Source organism: Ictidomys tridecemlineatus, chromosome 13 (assembly GCF_052094955.1).
Source record: "Ictidomys tridecemlineatus isolate mIctTri1 chromosome 13, mIctTri1.hap1, whole genome shotgun sequence".
NCBI lineage: Eukaryota > Metazoa > Chordata > Mammalia > Rodentia > Sciuridae > Ictidomys > Ictidomys tridecemlineatus.
In genome coordinates, this window is record NC_135489.1 from 61,064,781 (window position 1) to 61,085,423 (window position 20,643).

Sequence of the window (20,643 nt, forward strand, 5' to 3'; positions counted from 1 at the left end):
AGAGGCAATCACAGCATGGGGAGGAATCACAGGCTGGAATACACCACCTAGGGCCACATGGAGGGAGGCACCCAGAGACTACCAGGTGTGTTTTACTCCAGGCAAGGATCCAGGGACACAGAGGTGTCCAGGAGGTAGCTGACCCATCCTTCTCAACCCCAGGACCATTCCAAGCACCTGCTGGCTGAGCCTACCTTCTCCTTGTGCAGGATGCTGTTCTCCAGCTCATCTACCTGCAGGAGTTTCCTGGCCACTCCAGCGTAGGGCAGCTTTGTGAGAATGCCAATGTAGCAGGCTACTCCAAAGCTTGGCAGGGGGCAGAGGAGCGTGAACTAGGGCAGTGGGGTTGGGCAGCAGTAAGCCATGCAGCCTGGAGGTGGGCACAGGATGAGGGATGAACAGAATCTCACCATCTCCAGACCAGCAGAGCACTCAGGGCCCAGACTCCAAGACCCTCTGTGCCCTGACTTCATGGGTGAGGTTGGGGCAGGCCCAGCAGCCTAATCAGCACAGTCACACTATGTCACCCTGTACTTCATTTCATTTTCTGGCAACTTCCTTCTTCCTCTTCACTTTGCTGCTACCCTCAGGCCTCTGCATATGTTCCCATGGCCTGGGTGCCCATGCCCAGGAGCGGCCTGCTGGTCCCAGCACTAGAATCCAGGTTAGAGTGAATTTACCTTTTGTCTTGGGGTCCAAGGGCAGTGGCCAGGATGACCATCAACCTAAGAGCCCTCCTGGGCCAAGTTCCCTGCATCTACAGGAAATGGTGCTCCTGTCTGATTATGAACAGAGGACAGACTGTCCAGCTCAAGGATGGTGGTGAGGGTGGAGCTCCCTGAGCTCAGGCCCTGTAACTTTTCACAGTGTCCAGGTTGGCACTGGACCATGGTCCTGGAGATGGGCCAGTGTAAGTGCTTTGGAAAGAGGAAGGTAGGTAGTAAAGGTGGTGTGAAGGGTGGGGGGCGCTCTTCTCTAGGTGGGGGATCATCTTCCTTTTTCTCAAGACCTTGTCTTTGTTATTGGATTTACATTAAGAATGAGGACTGAGCTTCCAGTTACAATTTCAAAGGTGCCCACCTGGAATCTGGTGTGTGAGGGCTCCCAATCACCCTTCCCAGGAGTTCTTCTAAGGGTGGTGGTGTTACTGAGGAGTAATATGGGCAGGAAGGGCCTGGGGTCTCTTTTGATTAGCACCTCTTTGTTTCCTGGGAGCTGCTTCATTAACATTTCTTTAGAATGGGCTCAGGGCCTTGGGAACATTAACATTTCAATTTCCCCTAGTGCTGCTCTGCTTTTCTGGGCTCCATTCTCAACAAGGCCTTTATTTTTTATTTTACTCTATATTAGACCCGATTTACCTAGCTACACTAACTACCTATCTTTAATGGCTAGCCTCACCCCTGTTTGCCCCTTGCCCTTTTGGGCCTCCGTATAAGTAAACCCTGACTCCTCCACCACCTGCATGGGCTGCTGAAGGCTCCAAGACAAGGCACAGGAAGGCACTAGCATGAATGCAGCATCCTGTGGACGCTGGGAGGGATGGAGGAAGCCAGGTCTCCTAGAGGCTGTAACAGTGAGGCATCAACACTTGCTTTATGAAAAGACTTCTAGAAAGGTGGGTGTGCTGTCAGAGATAGGAAATCAGAGAAAATAACAGGAGAAGTTAGACACACTGATGGAGGGGAATGCACACTGGTGTGGCGCTGAGGGGTCAGAAGATGAATTGACTGAAGGTTTTTGCACACGCTGCCAGGAGATGAGGAGGACCGAGGACCCAGAGGTCCCAGGCTTTCTGGAATGGCTGGCAACTACCCAGAGAGCTTTTAAAGTTCAGCTCCCTTTCTTAGGGCTTCTCTGGCAAAGAGACTGTTTTCAAACCCAAAAGACCCCTCCCCACAGTGGAAAAGGATGGCTGGTTATATCCTATAGAGCATATAGGTCAACCTCTGCCTAGAGCACATGAGGGCAGGGCTCTTAGCTCTCTCATCATTAGTCTTACTGGCCTGAGCACTTTTCAGCCTAGCCTGTTTCATTCCCCACCATAGTGACATCTGTAATAGGCTCCTCTTATGTCATGGGCATGGGAAATGAGAAGGGGATTTTCCTTTCTTGCTCACTGGTTTTTGGAGATTGTGTGGAGAAATTCTAATGAAGCAGCCACCATCACCCTATGGGGACACAGGATACCCCTTTTGTCCCTGTGGAAAGTCATACATAGGCTTCAGCAGTTCAGCCTGCTTAGATTCACTAAGAATCAGTTTCACTTGTCTACCATTAGAGTGGATCCTCCCACTTTGGGTCATTTGCAGGTAAGTTCCTTACCATGTTACTGATAAAATGGGCAAGAGATAAATCCCAGCCCTCTAGGCTAACACAGAAGAATCAGTTCTCTTAGGTGTGTTCAGTTGCTAATCCAGCCTCAAAAGAGAAGTAGAAACTGTGATTTAGGAGCAATCACCAAGAGATCCAGAGGATTTAATAACAAAAATGGGGGTGGAGGTAGAGGGTTCTAGAGAATGTATGTGTAGTAGGACCCTGGGACTTCCAGCCTCCAGAACTGAAAGCATTAAATCTCTGTTGTTTATAAGGCACCTGGTTTGAGGCATTCTGATATCGCAGCCCAAATGGACTAAGACAAGGGTGCAGGGGGCCACTCCTGGGCTTGTAGAGTGAGAGAGATCACTAGAAAAAGCAAGTCTAAACTGGTTCTAAGAGAAAAGTGTGAGCTGGCTGGGCACTGCATGGTATGTGAGGGAGTCAAAGCCGACCTGAGTGGGCTGTGGTGTGGGAAGGATAGTAGTGGTGGGAGTCCAGCCTATTGGGTCATACTAAGCAGAGAACAGATCACAAAGGGCCTTCAAGCTACTGTCAATAAGTGTGAACTTGAATTGCCTTTAGGTCACAAAAAAAACGACACTGAAGTCCTGTTAAGAGGACTCATGATGACATAATCTCATTTTTTTTTTTAAGGCAATCACTCTCCTAGCCCTGGGCACCAAGAAGAAAGACTTGGGATGGGGAGCCCATTCGGCTTAGTAACCTACAGACGCAGAGATGGCGACACAAACAGGAAAGGGGCTGAAGAGAGGCAGACAAGAGGGCAGATTCCAGCAAGATTTAAGAAGCTGAAAATATGGAGCTGACATCAGACAGGATGTGAAGGGAAGGGGAGAATCCAGGAAGTGACAAGAGATTTCCAGCTTGGGCAGCTCTGGGTGTGCTGTCCATCACTGAGGTGAGCACCAGAAGCTGACAACCAGGCTTGGAGGTAAACATCAAAGTTGGTTCTTAACAGTCACATAATTCCCTTAGTTTTTATCTTTTTTTTCCCCCCTTCACACTTCTCACTTGTTAATGAAATTCTACAAAAGGCGGGCTGGGGTTGTGGCTTAGTAGTAGAGCGCTTGCCTGGCACTGTTCCAGGTCCTGGGTTCCCAGGAGCACCGCAAAAAAGGAGAAAAGGAAAAAAAAGAAAATTCTACAACTTTGCTCCAGGTCTTCAGCCTCTGCCTGTCCCTTGGGTTACCTAGCGCTCTGGGAGCCATCTAGTAGGCACAGGTGTTGACACTGTCCCCTTTCAGGAAGGATATCTCAACGCTCCAGATCCTCTGCAGACCCAAGAAGGCAGGGTTCCGCTGCGACGCGATGATGTCGCGGTCCACCAGGAGGGCCTTCAACCAGACTTGCTCCCTGGGAGGACAGAGGCTTCAGCCTCGTCAGGGCTCTGCGCGGGCTCGGCCTCCCACTGCGCGCTGGCTGAGCGCCCTCCCTAGTGCCCAGAACCTGGCCTCCCGCTGGTTCCGTCGTCTCCCTGCTGCTGGCAGGGCAGGATGGCTGCCAGGCTTGGACGCATGGTAGCCCCGCCCCTTCCCCCATGGCCTCCGGAGGCCTCCCCCGGCTGCCGCCTGAGTTGGCTTGGGTCCCACTCCTAAGCCGAGCAGCAAGGTGCTGCAGAACCGCGTTTCCCAGCACACAGTCTTGCAGGCTGCACAGCCTCACCCAGCCAGGTAGAACGTGTGTACAGCAGGAGTCTTGGACATCCAGGTCAGTGTTGCCTCTTACCCCGTGCTCCTCAAAGTAATGGACATTTACTCGGTGCTCTCTGTGTCTGGTGCTGTGGTTGCAGCTTCCTCAGTAGTTTCACCAGGGGCAATGAGAGGGGGTGAATAGACAGTGCAGCTGCAACTAGTGCTGAGTGAAAATAATACCCCGGGGAGCTGGCTTTGATGATGGTTGGGAAGGGCCTTTTATGGAGGTGACATTTAAAGGCGACCTGAAGGGTGAATTTGAGACAGCATGCCAGGCAGAGGAAACAGTGGGTTCTGAGATAGGAAAGAGGCTGATGTATTTGAGACACTGAAAGGCAGCCAATGAGGCTGAAGTATAGCAATTTAACCCATAGCAATTTAACTTATATTCTGAGAAATCAGAAAAGTATATGCATAAGTCATGTAGTCTGAATATAGATTTCAAGAGGACAAAACAGAACACTGCATTAGATTGGACTAATTAGTTTCAAGTTTGGGAAAGACTTCCTATAGCACCAACAACCAACAGTGTCTTGAAAGCAGGGCAAGTTCTCAGCTTGGGGAGAGGGCATGTCCCATTTCTTGAGCACCTACCCCATGCCAGGCACTGTGCTGTTGTTTACCTACTCTAATTTCTCACCACATAACTGGGAGGCATTTAGCACGTGAGAAAAGGCTAAAAATGATCAAGTGGCTTTTCTAAGGTCGCTGAGCAGGCAAACTGGAGAGCCAAGACCTATCTATGCTTAGGTCCATCTGGGCTGTGGTATATCAGCCTGATTGTGTTAGAGCTAGGGTTCTGAGGAAGTAGCTGTCCTCTGGGCTGAGGTTCCATTGTGTTTCGGAGTACATGTAGTGATTGGGAAGGAATACTGACCTTGGTGGGTCCATGTGAAGGGAAAGGCAGCACACTGCAGACTGTGGAGCCCCCATACAAAAGCAGCTCCAAAAGCAGTGGGGGCTACTTCATGCACAGAACCCTCCTCATTGACTCTCTGAAGCACTCCACCAGCTGAGAAGGTAGCAGGTTCAATGTCCCTACAGGGAAGGTCTAAGTTTTGGTAGCATTTTCTCTTAGAAGAAAGCACTCGTGCTTGTTTTTCCAACTGGACCTAGGATTCTGAATGCTTGAGCATATGCTTAGTGAACTTGAAGGGGTCAGAACATTGCAGAATACAATGTGAGTGCCAATTGCTGATGCCCAGCTCCAGGCCTCAGGGCTTCTGTCCCATCGAGCACTCTGCAGGCACTTTGACACTCACTCGGTGCTTCTAGCATCACATCAGAGATGCTTTCCATATGCACACGGGGGTAAGTGGGCATGCCAGAACCTGGGTAAGTTTGGCTGGGCCCTTTGAATTGATATTTTGCTCACAGTGATTATCAGTGGAAGTTTGTTTTTAAGTTGGAACTGCCTTAACATTTAGGAACAGCTGACTATCTATGACTATCTGCCTTAACTGTCGGAGACCAGCTCCAACAGGGGGTCTCAGGAGATGAACGGATGGTGAGGAGTCGGCGAAAGAGGGGGTGGAGAAACAACACAGACACCAAAGTGAAGGTGTTGATCCCAATCTTTACTTGTGAAGTTGATCATATATACTTTTCATTTTGGCAGGCTTACAGTACTTTGTGGTTACAAAACAGGAATCATTATTCAAACAAAACAAAATATTACATAGCTACAATTAGAATAGAAGAATGTATCTTGGCTTATGCATAAGCAAGCATTTGTGCTTTCAGTTCGCGTTCTGCTTAGTTAACTTTTAATAATAGTTACAAATGTCCCAAACTATTGGCCTATACCTTGACTATTCTTTCTTGACTTACTGACTGGAACCAGTGCCATGGTTACGGCAAGGGGTTGACTTGTTATTACTTTTAATCAAACAAACATAAGAGCACAAACCATTGTGCACAGGAACAAGAACAAGTTGCCCAGTACTAAGCACTAATCTATCTTCTTAACATTAATTTTTCTTCTCTAGATTTTAATTTAATTTCTCAAAAACTTCCTTGACAGGAATACAGGGAGTTTTTCTGTAGACATTAACAATTTACACTCCACAGCTGAATCATTGCATTTAGAGCAAACAGATCTATGCTTTAGAAGTAGTTACATTAATTGGGAAAGTCATGATTTTTCCTTTATACTTAATGGTCATATGAAAAATCCAAACCATACTTATTAAAGGAATACAAAAACAAATCAGCCCATTCCCAGAAACATACTGCGCTCCTCCAGAGGATGGACGCCTTGCTCCATCCACCTCAGTAGGGCCTTGCCATTGCCTGAGTCAGGGGAGGGGCGCAGCACTTAACAAGTGGAAAAATCTCGTGTTAAGGATGGAAAGGACTTGAGGGCAATGACTTGAATTTCTATTTCTTTCACTGCCTTTATTTCATGTTACCAGGAAGTCTTATCCATCCTACAGCCTCAGTCACTGAGTTAGGTAGTTTTCATTCTTACTCCTTGGTAGCTGAAGCTCTGCTGTTTCAGTGGTGTCCCTTTAAGCAGAAGACACCCCTCCCCTGGCTGAGACTTAAGCTTTTTCTGCTGTGGACAAACTGTTCTGCTGTTGTTCTGTCAAGTGGCAGTTTATCATCTCACATTCTAGAGTGTGCTCTTCACTTCTGAACCATCCACTTCATGAATACTTCTGCAAGGACATTTCTACAAAACCCCACAACCATTCCCACAGCCTAGCTGAGGTCTTCATGCCTTGCACAGTAGCATGGCCTCCAAAGAGAGGGATCCTATAGCAGCAGAACTCATGTTTATCAAAACAGCATTACAAGTATAATGAAATTTACCTGTGCTAGCCTGGTGTGTTTTTGTATAAATCATGCTAGATATGACAGTTAAGGCTTTGAAAGCATAGCATAAAACATCTTAATTAAAAACAACTCATATAATAGTAAGGAAAAAAAATGCCCAGGCCAAAGGGAGGAAAAAAAAAGCTTCACATCAAGGATTTGACATCTGATTTCACTATGAAGGTGTGGCAGTGAGGAACAGATTGGGTCTGAGTGCCATTGCTGGTCCTGGCAAGCTGCACCCCCACTCCCAGGCATCTAAGGCCAAAGTACTCCTCCTCCTAGGTGTCAGGCATTTAGTAGGAGGCTGGTGGCTCTGCATAGTCTGGAGTGTTCATCTCAACTCACTAAATGCAAGCACATGTTCTGTGAAAGGAGCTACTACTTGAGTTCTGTCACTGCACTTCCTTCATCAGACACTGTGAGAACCATTCATGGAAATGGAGTGCAGTGTTCCTTCTGCACCTGTCTTTGCAGGTATGCACAAGGCCTGTGCCAGGCCATTTTTTTTTTTTTTTGCAATGCTGTAGGTTGAACCTATGGCTTTGTGAGGCAAGCACTCTACTACTGAGCTGTGCCCTTTGCCACAGTTTTGCATTTCTGTAGCTCAAAAGTACACAGGCCTGATTTCAAGTTGACTGAGTCTGTAACTTATCTTGAATGTATGTGAAAGACAGGACCTCCAATGTGTGGATGGCTGCTGTCCTGATCTCATTGCAAATGGGTCCTGAGCTGTGGGGAACAGGAATTTATCCAGAAATTGGGTTTCAAAAAGACACAAAACTTACAATGAGAAAGGCAGCACAAAATTGGAGAAAGTCATTTTGCCTTTTTCACAAATAGCACTGGTTTTAGCATCACTCTGAGGCTGTTTTTATGGTGTGATTGAAACTCAAAGAAAAGACCAGGAATACACAAACCCAGGGAAGCTGAGATCACAGCAAGACTGCATGCTTACCTAGTGCAATGCTTGACAACGAAAAATTCCCTATGGCATTGCCAAGAACCTGCTTCTGATCCATGCTGACACTGACAAACTTTCATTTAGAATCTCAAGATACAAGAACTGGAAGGTGCTGTGGCTGTTAGTCCATTCCATTTTATTCATGGGGACACCAAAACCCTGAGTACCATGCTCTTCACAGAGTTGTTGGCTCTGATGCTTTGGAATTGGCAGTGACTTACAGTAGGGTCTGGGTTGGCTTTTGTTCTTGTGGCCTTAAGGCTTGTGTAGACACCCTGGCTTTCCTACTGTTAGTGAGAAGACAAGAGTGTGGTGCTTTTTTCATATCTTGGAACCCAAGAAATATAAGCAAAGTACTCAGAATTTAAGGTACTGGGAGAGAGAAGAAAACCAGATTCTCTTCTGTGTGTGCAGAATAGAATAGGGAAGAAAAAAGACCAACAGCTCTGTATTCTGCTTCTGTGTGGCAGTGTGAGGAAGCATGAGGAAGAGGCTGCAAGCCCAACACAGGTCACTGCTGGGTGTGACCCCCTATTGTGACTTTTTAATTTTTCTTGCTCCTTGAATGCACAGGATGGTGGTTGATTTCCAATTTTCTGTAACTGTTATTCTCACCATTTAATATTCATAATATAACATGGAAGTTCTGGAATTTGCATGTGTTCCAGAAACAGCTTGGCTCTCAAAGAAGCCTTCAGCTGGCACAGTGCATTCTGGCCTTGAATTCAGTGCTGTGCCAACACTTTCCTTCCAAATACCCCCAGAGGCACAGTGGAGGGGAGGGGAGCTGTGTCTGCAGCACATCAAGAGACAGAGTAGAGAATCCTATTTTGCTTGCTGGACCTGTTTTCGTGTAGCTGCCACTTTCCACACAGAGATGCAGCTGGATAGCAGTATCTCTTCTGGGACCTGGGATTCCACTTCTGGAAGAACTTTGCTCTCTTTAGTTTCCATGTAACTCACCAGAGTGTCCCTCAGGCTGCAAAATCCGGCACAAGAGATAGAGTAGGAACCTATCAGCTCTCACTCTTTCCAGGCATTGATAGGACTGAGGTGCTAAATAAGATGGGAAATACTGAGGGTCAGCTTAAGGTCAGGAGCTTTCAAATTCCTGAGCTGGACCTGGAGTCCCAGGCTCAAGGCTTCTGGAGGTTGGAGCTTCCTCGATGTTGCTCAGCTAGGCCACTTCAGGCACTCCACTGAGGGGCCTGTCTGGCTGCATCAGAAACAAAGCTTTGCCATTCAGAAAAGGCAGGTATTCCCTTTCACAGTTTATCTTACCAAAGATTGCAAATTCCCTAGAAAGGGGAACTTTACTGTAAATAGGCATGTGCCATATAGCCTGAGGGCAGAAACAGCAAATGTAGCCTGACTATTCATCCAGAAAACCAGTCAAGTGAAATGCTTGCCTCATACTACACATAAAAGTGAACTGGCTACCAAAATGTGCAAGATAAAATTATAAAACCAGCAGGAGAAAACATGGGGAAGTTTTAGCACCCTGGGATGTGATAAGGAAGATCTTTAGTGTATGTCACCATGGTGGCAGTTTTTTTGGGGGGTACTGGGGATTGAACTGAGGGGTGCTTAGCCACTGTGCCACATTCCTTCTCCTACCCTTTAAAAAATTAGTTGTAGATGGATGCAATGCCTTTATTTTGTTCAGTTATATGTGGTGCTAAGGATTGACCCCAGTGCCCCACACGTACTACGCAAGCACTCCACCACTGAGCTACAACCCTAGCCCCCATCTCCACCCCTATTTAATATTTTATTTAGAGATAGGGCCTTGATGAGTTGCTTAGGACCTTGCTAAGTTGCCAAGGGTGGTTTTGAACTCACAATCCTCCCGATTCAGTCTCCTGAGCTCCTGGGATTCATGCACCACTGCACCTGGCCCCACGGAGGCTTTATGAAAAAATTCTATCAATTGTTGTTACTTCTATCAATTGTAACATGTAGATCAAAGATTAATCTGTTCCATAAAAGAGCTTTTACAAATCATTAAAAAAGAGATAAGGGCTGGGGTTGTGGCTCAGTGGTAGAGTGCTTGCCTCGCACACGTGAGGCCCTGTGTTTGATCCTTAGCACCATATAAGAATAAATAAATAAAGATATTGTGTCCATCTACAACTGAACATATTTTAAAAAGAGAGAGATAAACTGGTTGGAGGTGGTGGCATATGCCTGCAATCCCATCTACTCCGGAGGCTGAGGCAGGAGAATTACATAGTTGAGGCCAGGCTCAGCAATAGTGTGGTCCTGTCTCAAATTAAAAAATAAAAAGAGCTGGTGATGCAGCTCAGTAGTTAAGTACCCATGGGTTCTTAACTACCCATACTTAACCAGAGGGTACTAAAAGAAAAAAAATAACAGATCAATAACCAAGAGCTACCAAGAGCTAATTCAGAGGATGATAAACAAATAGTGATAAATTTAAAAATGTGCCCAGCCACACAAGTAGGTAGGGAAACACAAGTGAAAACAAGATACCATTTTTTGGCCATTAGATTGACAAAAATGTAAAATTCAGATAATTTTGGAAATTTTAGATTTCACACATTGGTGTAGCTTTTCTGCCTAATCTAAAATGCATACCTCTTTGAGGTAGTTAGGACTACTTGATATAATGAGCATATATGATTTCACAGTTATCTTTTAGAAGTCCCCAAAATATTAAAACCAAATAAGAGTTGCTCTGATAATGGAGAACAGAAGGCAGAGGGTCCTGTGGCAAGATGGAACTACCTTCATGTCAAGGGAGATGTCAAACATTCTAGGTGTGCACACCCTATCTCCATTCAGGGTTGAAGCTGTCCTGGGCCTGGGTGTTTCTTAGTTTCAACACCATCAGCTCATGGAGCTCCAGGAGGAAAGCATCTAGGTCTATGTGACTCAGCTCTGAGGAGCTTAGCAATTTCTGGGCCAATGTCTGCTTTGTTACCTAGAACTGATTTCCCAAAAGGAATCCTGAAAAAAGATAAACAAATGCAACATCAAAGCCTGGGACCACTGTGTGGCTCTCTCAGTCTGGGAAGAAGCAGGGCAGACTCACTTTCTTCAGTCGCAGTAGCCGTTCTGAATTATGAGCAGAGAGGAACTGCCAGATGTCACGACCCCCTTGCCCGCAAGGAAGACACGACTCAGGAATCTTCTTTCAGCAGTTTATTCAGGCCCTTGATATTCTTCTAATAATTCTTCTACTACCCGGAATAATAATCGGATGCCCCTCCCAGCCTTAATAAAGCACCTCGAACCCCAATGCAAAGCTGCCACGTGTACCCTTCTCACAGGGTGCTAGAAAATGACACGCCAACTTTCTCTGATAAGGAGCTGGGAACACGCCAACTCTCTTTGATATGGAGTTGTCCTTCACAGACCACAACGGAGCCAGCGCCATCATGTAATGGCAACCACAGTCCGCAGGAACGGCTCACCACAGCTCCCCCTTTTTGTTTCACTAAGACAATACAGGCGAGAGTAGAGGTCCTATCCCACTGTGCAAAAGTGGCTGCATAGTATGGGCCAGCCCCAGGGGGCGCCTTCCCCAGACCTGACACCATATCAGCCGACGCCTTTTTTCGTGGGGCGGGGCGGAGACACGTCAAACCCGCATGCAATAGGACATGCTCCCCTTGAGGTCCCTCTTCTCAATGGATCACTCAAGTGCAGTGCCTTGCCTCGCATCCTGTATCGTGACGATGGTGAGTAAGAGGGAATAGCTGAGGTTGAACTGTGGCCATGCAGAAGTACAACTACAAACAAGTTGGCAGCACCCTGAAAGAAAGGCACGGACTTTAAAGTGATAGATAAAGACCAGTGTGGAAACCCTTTTGCGTGCAATGGCAACAAGACCCGCAGAGTGCAAGGGCTTTCCAGCACTAAGAGAAAGACAAAAGAAGGACATGTCGTACCCAGTGCAATGTTATAATAACTTGGGGTGCAACGACCATGTCAAAAGTTTAGTGCTTAAGATGCGCAAGCCAGACCTGTGGCGAGTTGCCAGTTTCTAAAGCAGCAAGAGCTTGTATGATCATAGCCTTATCTTGAGCACTACGAGCCTTAAGGCGACAGAGAAACCACAAACAGAGGAACATACCAAAACAACACAGTGCACCAAAAATGCCTACTCCCACCCACTCTTTAAAAAAGGAAAAGCAGAAGATATCCAATTGGTGAATTGACCCAGAGTCACGGGATCGACACGGGTACTATTCAAGACAGCTATCTGGGTTAGTTGAGACTGGATCATGTCTTCCGCTTCCATGGACCAATTTCCGGCCAGATATCCACCAATGATGTGGGAAGCATTTCTGGAATCATTAAATCTGACAGAGGTTATACATAAATGTGCACGTTGGTCAATGCAGCCTAAAAGTACTAGGTCAGCCAATTCTTCTACCTGAGCTTGAAGAAAATCTATTCTTTGGTTGGTAGCTAAAATCCCTGACAAAATATGTTGATTAATCGCATTTTGTGATTCAAGTATAGTGGACGTTTGTTGAACAACTTGATTAATAGTGGCAGCAGTTTGTACTTGACTGGCCATGGCTACTCCGGCCGTAACTGCTGCAGCAGCAGATGCCGCCACGGCTGTCACTATAGCTGCCGTGATTCCAAAATCTCTGCGGACTCTAAGTAGCTCTACAATAGGAAATTTATCTGGATCCGCAGTGACTGGTATTGGGACAAAAGTTGGAATTTTCATAATTACTGCTACAGTCCAAGAACCATTCCAACACTCAGATAAGAAACAGGTAGTATGAGAACAATCCAGCATCCCCGACGAGGTGTGATTAGCTAAAAGGAACAGGAATGGGGATTGGATACAGACCATTGCAGGAGGCAATGTGGCATAATGTAACAGAGAGTTGAACGAAACAGATGTAAGCCTATTACCTCGTTCACTCTCCTTAGTAGCGCCAGAAACATTAGCCAGCCAACTTTTGGCTCCTAGTAATTGAGCCAATGTGGAAATATTGGCTGAAGCCCCCTTCTCATTGGAAATGAGTCATTGAAACCAGGACCAACCTGTTAATGTAGAGGAGTTGGCATTGTTGTTAAAGTTATAAACATATCTCTTAAGAGGGGGGGAAAAGGAGAAACCTTTAGCAACTTGATGTTTCTCCCAAGAATGATCCTGACAAGGCGTAAATGTCGGGGGAAAACCAAAATTAGGGGTACAGTAAGGAGTGGCCTTGAAATGAGTGGCATAGCAAGTACTATTAGAAGAAGGAGGCATTGGGATTAATACCTCGGAGATAATAGCTAAAGTAGTTATGTTTAAAACAGAGCTAGTTGCGGGGGTCCCTGAGCCTGATTGCTTCCCTGAAACTACTTGGCTCAATACAGCACTGAGAATACTCCCTGAGACTCGACTGGACCACAATGGGTCCTCCCAGTTAGTCAAATTTTTGGTCTTAAGGCTAATACAATTAGTGTTCCCAAGACTGAAACAAAAAACTCCTGTGAGATTAACTTGAGACTGATTAAAAATATTTTCCATGTCCCCTCTAGGAGAGGTACAAGGAGCAGACATCTCACATGAGGTAGAAAAAAGAGTGGGGAGGACACTAGAATTACTATGAACTGGCATTGGCATTGGCCATGCCCGTGCCATTGCCCACCACTGCATTGGTGTCATCTGTACTGTTGGCACCAGCATCAGAGCCAGAGCACTCATCAGAATGAAGCTCCTCATCATGGGACTGTTGTGGCACCTCCTGCTGCTGGTTAGTAGATCTCGAGACTCTTCTTGTCAGGCGTTCAGGGATCCACAGCGGCTCCGTGCGATCCTGGGGAAAAACACATACAGATCCTCGTGCCCATGTCAGCACGGGGTCAGGGCCATTCCATTGGCCCGTAAGAACATCCTTCCACTTAACATAGCCAGTCACAGAGGGCTGAGGGGACACATGTCTATCGGCCGCAGAGCGGCCATGAATATCCAAATTCAAAAAATTAATGGTAAAAAGAGCTAAGGACAGGCGTTCTTTAGGAGTGTGGTCAACTCCTATTCCCCCTTTTTGTTTTTCTAAGGTTTCTTTTAAGGTGCGGTGGGCACGTTCAACAATGCCTTGCCCTTGAGGATTGTAAGGCAACCCATGAGCAAGTTGTACTCCCATAGCAGAACAAAAGGATGTAAACTGTCTGCCAGTATAAGCAGGTCCATTATCAGTCTTAAGGGATGCAGGTGCACCCCATGCTGCCCATGCCTCTAAGCAATGAGTAATAACATTACGTGCCTTTTCTCCCGATAAAGCAGAAGCATGAATAATTCCAGAGTATGTGTCAATAGAAACATGTACATATTTGAGGTTACCAAAGTCAGGCACGTGAGTTACGTCCATTTGCCAGACGACCAATGGCTTCAATCCTCGTGGGTTTACACCATAAGTAGGAGGATGAAGAAATGTGACACAATGGGGACATTGTAATACTATCTGACGAGCATCTGCTCTGGAGATGGAAAAACGTCTGCGCAGTGTCATAGCATTGACATGAAAGTTGTGGTGAAACAATTTAGCTTCTTCTAAGGAGGAGGCCAAGCATACCAACTGGCTTCTAGTCGCCGAGTCAGCACAGGCATTACCCTGTGATAACGGGCCAGGAAGAGAGGTGTGAGCCCGAATGTGCAGTGGATAAAAAGGGGCAGTACGGCTACGGATAAGCTGTTGAAGCTGATTAAAGTAAGCAGACACAGCATGGGTGTCACTAATAGCTCCTACAGCCTCCAGAATTTTGAGCGCCTGCACCACATAGATGGAGTCCGAAATGAGATTGAAAGGAAAAGAACACTGTTTAAAAACTTCAATGACAATTTGTAGTTCTACCCATTGTGGATTTCCAGGAGCAAATTGATGCTGGACAGGGGGAGAGTCATTAATCACATAAGCTCCCATTCCAGACTTAGAGCCATCAGTAAAAATATTAACAGCCCCTGGAATTGGAGTGGGTGAAGTTACTTTAGGGAAAATGATAGGATGCTCTTTAACAAAATGGAGTAATGGATGAGAAGGGTAATGATTATCAATATCCCCTTGAAACGAGCAACATAGAATGGCCCAGTTGTCCAGAGTAGCACACAAAACATTAAGTTGAACTTTAGAATAGGGTATGATAAGAGAAGAAGGTGCTTGTCCAAAAAATTGAATGCTCTGTTGAATCCCTCTAAGTGCTAACGCTGCAACAGCATCAGGATAGTATTCTAAAGATTTTCCTGGGGATACATGTGGGTGGATCCATAGTAAAGGCCCATCTTGCCACAGTACTCCAGTAGGCTGCCGCATAGTGGCAAGTACACATAACTGGAAAGGTTTATCACTCTGGAGCCTGCATAGAGTAGCATGTTGTATAGCTTCTTCTACTTTTATAAGGGCCGCTCTGGCCTCTTTAGTGAGGGTACGAGGGGAAGTAAGATCTGGATCACCCTTAAGAATAGCATACAAAGGCTGGAGCACGATATTAGGAATATGTAAATAACCTCTTATCCAATTAATATCTCCCAACAGTTTTTGAAAATCATTTAAAGTTTGGAGATCTTGAGTTCTTATAGTAACTTTTTGTGGTTTTAACATGTCATATTTAATCGTCGCTCCCAAATACTGAATAGAATCCCCTGTTTGAACCTTCTCAGGTGCAATATGTAATCCATACTGAGCTAACAACTTCACCAGGTCTTTATAGGCCTCATAAACTGACTGTTCTAATTTGGCTGCCAATAATACATCATCCATATAATGAATAATCTTGATGGAAGGATATTGTTGTCTGAGAGGTGCGAGTGCCTTCCCTACATACATCTGGCAAATCGTAGGACTGTTAGACATTCCCTGTGGTAAAACAACCCACTCAAACCTTTGATCTGGTTCCTCGTGATTACACGAGGGAAGGGTGAAGGCAAAACGCTGTGAGTCTTTAGGATGCAAAGGAATAGAAAAGAAACAGTCTTTAATGTCAATAGCAATGATATGCCAGCCCTGAGGAACAGAAGAAAGCAGCGGCAGCCTGAAACACCCCCGCCATACGGAGGCGGATCGGGAGGCCGCCCGTTCTTGAGCCCTTGCTTATCTCTGTTCCCTGTACCTAAACTCCCTAGCTGCCGAGACAGCGTCTCCAGCTCCTCCTCTTCATTATCTTCTACCTCTGACCCACTTTCGCATGGGGGCGTGCGCAGCACACTGAGATCTGGATACAGTCTCCTCCCGTTCTCCACGCCCCGCACACTCCCCTCTTCCTGAGACACTTCACTCTCTGTTGTTTCTGATTTTTCCTCATGCAATTGTTCTAAAACCTCCTGCCCTTTAACAAGCGCTTCTTGGCATCTGCCATCCGTAAGGCAACTACGGACCATCTTCCAGAGGGGTATCACCCCGCCCTCTAGCATGCCCTGCTCACGAGCAAAGTCAAGGTCTTTGCCTAATTTATCCCAGCTGGGTGTAGTGAGGCTGCCTGAAAATGCAAACCACGGTGCAGCTGTATCTACCCTCTGTAAAAATTTCTCTAAGGTACTGCGTTTCACCTCCAGTCCCTTGGAACGTAAAAGGCCATCGAGGGCCAGAAGGAGTGGACTTGAAGTCACAGCTCCCATAACGCAACACAAGAAAACACAGAAATCGAAAGTGAAAGTACACAAAACAAAACGAACATACACAGAAAGAAAACAAAAATTCAGAGTGCAATTGCTATGAGATGTAACGCCCTCTCTTTTTACAGAGGAGCAGGTACCTTTTAATGCTCCCTCTTTATGTATAGAGGAGCCTCCGCTTTTTAACAGCGGGTCCCACCTTACCTGGGACTTACCGGCGCGCCTCCCTGACTGCTGAAAGTTCTGGTTCCTGGGTGTTTCTTTGTTTCTTTTCTCCCGGGTCTCGGCACCACTTGTCACGACCCCCTTGCCCGCAAGGAAGACACGACTCAGGAATCTTCTTTCAGCAGTTTATTCAGGCCCTTGATATTCTTCTAATAATTCTTCTACTACCCGGAATAATAATCGGATGCCCCTCCCAGCCTTAATAAAGCACCTCGAACCCCAATGCAAAGCTGCCACGTGTACCCTTCTCACAGGGTGCTAGAAAATGACACGCCAACTTTCTCTGATAAGGAGCTGGGAACACGCCAACTCTCTTTGATATGGAGTTGTCCTTCACAGACCACAACGGAGCCAGCGCCATCATGTAATGGCAACCACAGTCCGCAGGAACGGCTCACCACAGCCAGAGGGCAATGGCGTATTTTAACTGACATCTGCTTAAGGCTTGGAAGAGGAAGAGAGTCCCAAGTGGGAGGAGAAGGCTCACACCCTACCTTGGTGCACACCAAATACTCTGAGTTGGTACCCCAGGGCACTTTTCCCTAATTTTTTCCATTTCCTGTCATGAGGCCATATCTGTTCCATCCAGGGTCTATGTGCCTTGTCTTGCAAACATCTAAGAGTCTCCCCCTCCTGCAGCAGCTTGTATGTGTGAGTATTAAACAGTGAGCAGGTAGTCAGTGTTCTGTGCATCCTGCTGTAATAGGTGGTCAGCACTGAGCATCCATGCCTCTCCCGTCCCCAGTGTGTACTGCTGTTCTGTGGACTGGTTAGGGGTGGGGTTCCTGACCAGCCCTTTCCACAGATGCCTGTGCCATGCTCCTGCGTGGTGCATTCTGGAAGGAAACTAAGATGAGGTGATCTTGATTCTCCTTGAAAAGCGCACAAGACCCACCTTTAAAACTGGAGTTGTTTGGTTGCCCATTCGCAGGATATCTTGAACACACAAATTCAGATGCATATTTGGATCCCCACCAGCTATGCCTAGAAAGCCCAGAATGACCTATGCGACAGACAGGGCTTCACAGGCATTGCTGTAGGACCAAAACTCTCCAATGATGGCACCCATGGCCAAGTTGGGGATGGGGCTTTGAAACCAAAAGCAGGACAGAGGCTTGGGTCAGGCTATTGCTTCTCCTACTTGGTAAGAGCCTAACTGTGAGCTGCCAGCACAGGTGGGGCCAACTATCCAGCACTTAGGGTAAGAATTGATGCTTGTGCTTGAGCTGATGCTGAGTGCTGCAGCATTTCAGACTTTGCACAGAAATGGGCCCGAGCTAACTGAATATTCCACATGACCCATAAGGATGTGGAGAGGCAGAAGAGCCTCTCTACCTGTTGGCAGCAGAATCTAAGAAGCACAGAAGTAAATCTGTAGTACCTGAAGAAGCTGCTGATCTGTTGCTGGATCTTAATATCTGGTCATGATATCATCATTAAAAAAACAACCCCCAAGAGTTTAGTCTGTTCTCATCAAGCAAGTTTGGTGATCTGCCATCCCGCTTGACTCTCAGAGCTCAGAGATGAAACTGTCCTTATGTATGTGGATGGAACCATCCTGCAAGTGAGGGTTTATCATGATCACTTGCACCATTTTGTTCTTGATGTCCATAAAGAGATGTTCAAAGTTTCAATCATGTCTGCATACCAGCGTGGGTATTCCCTAAGTGAAAAAGAAAAAAGGTTTTTGGAAATTAAATCCATACTGGAGGCTTCCATCTGATGACAGATGTATTCTTTAGCAGTGACTCAGTGGAAGTACCAAGCCAGAGAGTATATTCCTGGGCAAGGAATATAGCTTTGTTGTCTCCTGATGACTCTGTTCCACCCCCACTCTTTGGACACAGTAACACAAGAAATCTAGCCTGGCTACAGTGGCCTTGCAGATATTTCCCTGTAGAATAGTGTATCTAAGGACCACAAGAGCACAAGAGCACTGGAGGAGCAGGAATGGAATGTGTATATTTGTGATCTATCCAGCAACACTGAGCAGAGAGTGTGTTTACTTGTGATCTATCCAGTAACACTGAGAAGCCACTGTCAGGATGAATTAAAAATGGCTTTGGGCTCAAACAACTGACAGCCTGACTGTGGGCAATGAGGGAAAAAATACAACACCTGACTAGACCTGGAAGGATGAGTGCAGCCACGGTCAGCGACAGCAAGTGTGGAAGTGCCATTGTGCTCAGGGAGTCAGAAAGCAGGTCACAGGGTTTGATACAGTAAGGAAGGAAGGGATGGAGACAGCTGGAAGGTTGGGCTGGGGCCAGGTAACAGGGCCTCTGTGCCAGATAGAGAAGTATGGTGGAGGCCATATAATACTGTCCACATGCTGTGGACTGGCTGGGGGTGGGGGTTCCTGACCGCTTCTTTCCAGGGGTGCCTGAACAGATGCTCCCTACATGGGGGCATTCTGGCAGGAAACTAAGATGAAGTGGTGCTGCTGGCACTGGGCAGCTGGACTGACAGCTGAATGCTCTGAATGGCCATGGCAGTTAGAGGATGAAGGCATGGGGAAGGTTTGCGCAGTGGTTCCTGGGCACAAACTGCATATGCAACTGAAGGGGATGGCAGCAGTGACAGGTTTTCTTGGTGGTGCCATTAACTGTAGTGGAAACCCTGTCCACTGAGACTTGAGGCTGCCTGGGGGACAGGTGTAGATGTTGACAGTCATGTGGAAGAAAGCTGGGGACACCTCCTAGCGCAGAGAAGGCAAAGGGACCACAGACCACCAGTAGGGAGGAGATAATGCAGACAAGTCCCTGGTGTCACTTCTGTCTGTTCCCCCTGAAACTCACAAGGGCTGGTCATAACTACAGCAAATCATTGACTGAGGGCCCATTCTACCTTGAGGATCAGCTGGGGCTTACCCTGGAGGAAGCAGCTGCTGATCTGCCACTGGATCTTTTCCAGGTCAAATTCCTGCAAGGTCTCTTGGCCTTGTTTCACTTGATATGGGCAGTTGGAGAGAACCAGTGGAGACAGGTCGTGCTCCATTTCATAACTGACAACATGCAAGTCAGTGACCTCTGAGTCATCCACGGAATAGCTGAGGGACACAAGATACAGTTGTTGGTGTCCAAGGAAAGTGTGTGGGGCCTAGGGCTTTGGTGCATATGCCCTGCTTCTGCCCTCATAGTGTGAACAAGTGAAAACCCTTTGGTGAGAGAGGCTGAGAGAGGGTTTGGGGACAGGAGTTGTTGCTGGCTGGAGTCTGCAGCCCAGCTTGGTGGCAGGGGTGGTAGGTTTATACAGTACCTATTGTTCTCCTTAGAGAACTTCTCCACCGTGTGGATGATTTCATTGAGTAGATAAATCAAGTAACTGACTAATGCAGTTGAGCAGAGACCCAGGCCCTGACACTGGGGCAGGATGACCTCAAAATCTGTGTCCAGATCCAAGTTGGAGTTGCAGTAGTCTTTAGGTAACTTGATTTCACCTTTAGAAGACAGGGTCATTCCTAAGCACAGAGATGTTGCACAAGGCATATGGGTCATAACCTGGAGGTAGGGGAGGAGGAGGGCAGCCAAGGGCAGCCATCTTCACAGAGCTGGGCCCTGGCTGTTAAGTTTCCAGTGTTCTCAACTCCTTTCTCATTCCATATTTATAGATTTAGGATGACTGAGGGTTACTTTTGTGGTTGGTTCATGTAGCACCTCCATCAACAGGTTGCACTGCCACATACACAGCAGGGTGCTGGCAGAGCCACATGGAGGAGGACACTTACCATTGGTCTTCAGTAACCACCTCAGCACATTTCACATGGACAGAAAGATGGTGCTCCTGTTGTGGAATAGCTGCCTCAGCCCATCTGTTGAACACAACACTTGGTAAGATCCCCATGGAAACAACCCCTACCACCACCCTGGCCAGGGTTAAACCACAAGGTGTGCTCCCAAGAACCTGACCCTGCACCTTCCTATACTCAGCAGCATGCCCGAGTTTCAAATTTGAGGCCGCATGAGAAGCTAGAGATGGGGAGGGCTTTCCAGCCACAGCAGTGGCTCACGGCCCATCTC

General features: G+C 46.9%; 1 long non-coding RNA gene across 7 annotated transcripts in view; it reads left to right on the forward strand.

Moving 5' to 3' along the window:
- LOC120888390 (uncharacterized) overlaps positions 1–20,643 on the forward strand; it is a 132,944-nt gene that overhangs the window by 98,123 nt on the left and 14,178 nt on the right. For 6 of the 7 annotated variants that reach the window (XR_013429723.1, XR_013429720.1, XR_013429724.1 and 3 more), the window contains 2 exons: positions 2,974–3,238; positions 20,293–20,454. This is a non-coding gene — a long non-coding RNA (uncharacterized LOC120888390). The remainder of the gene's footprint in view (positions 1–2,973; positions 3,239–20,292; positions 20,455–20,643) is intronic. The other variant, XR_013429726.1, reaches the window with a different exon arrangement.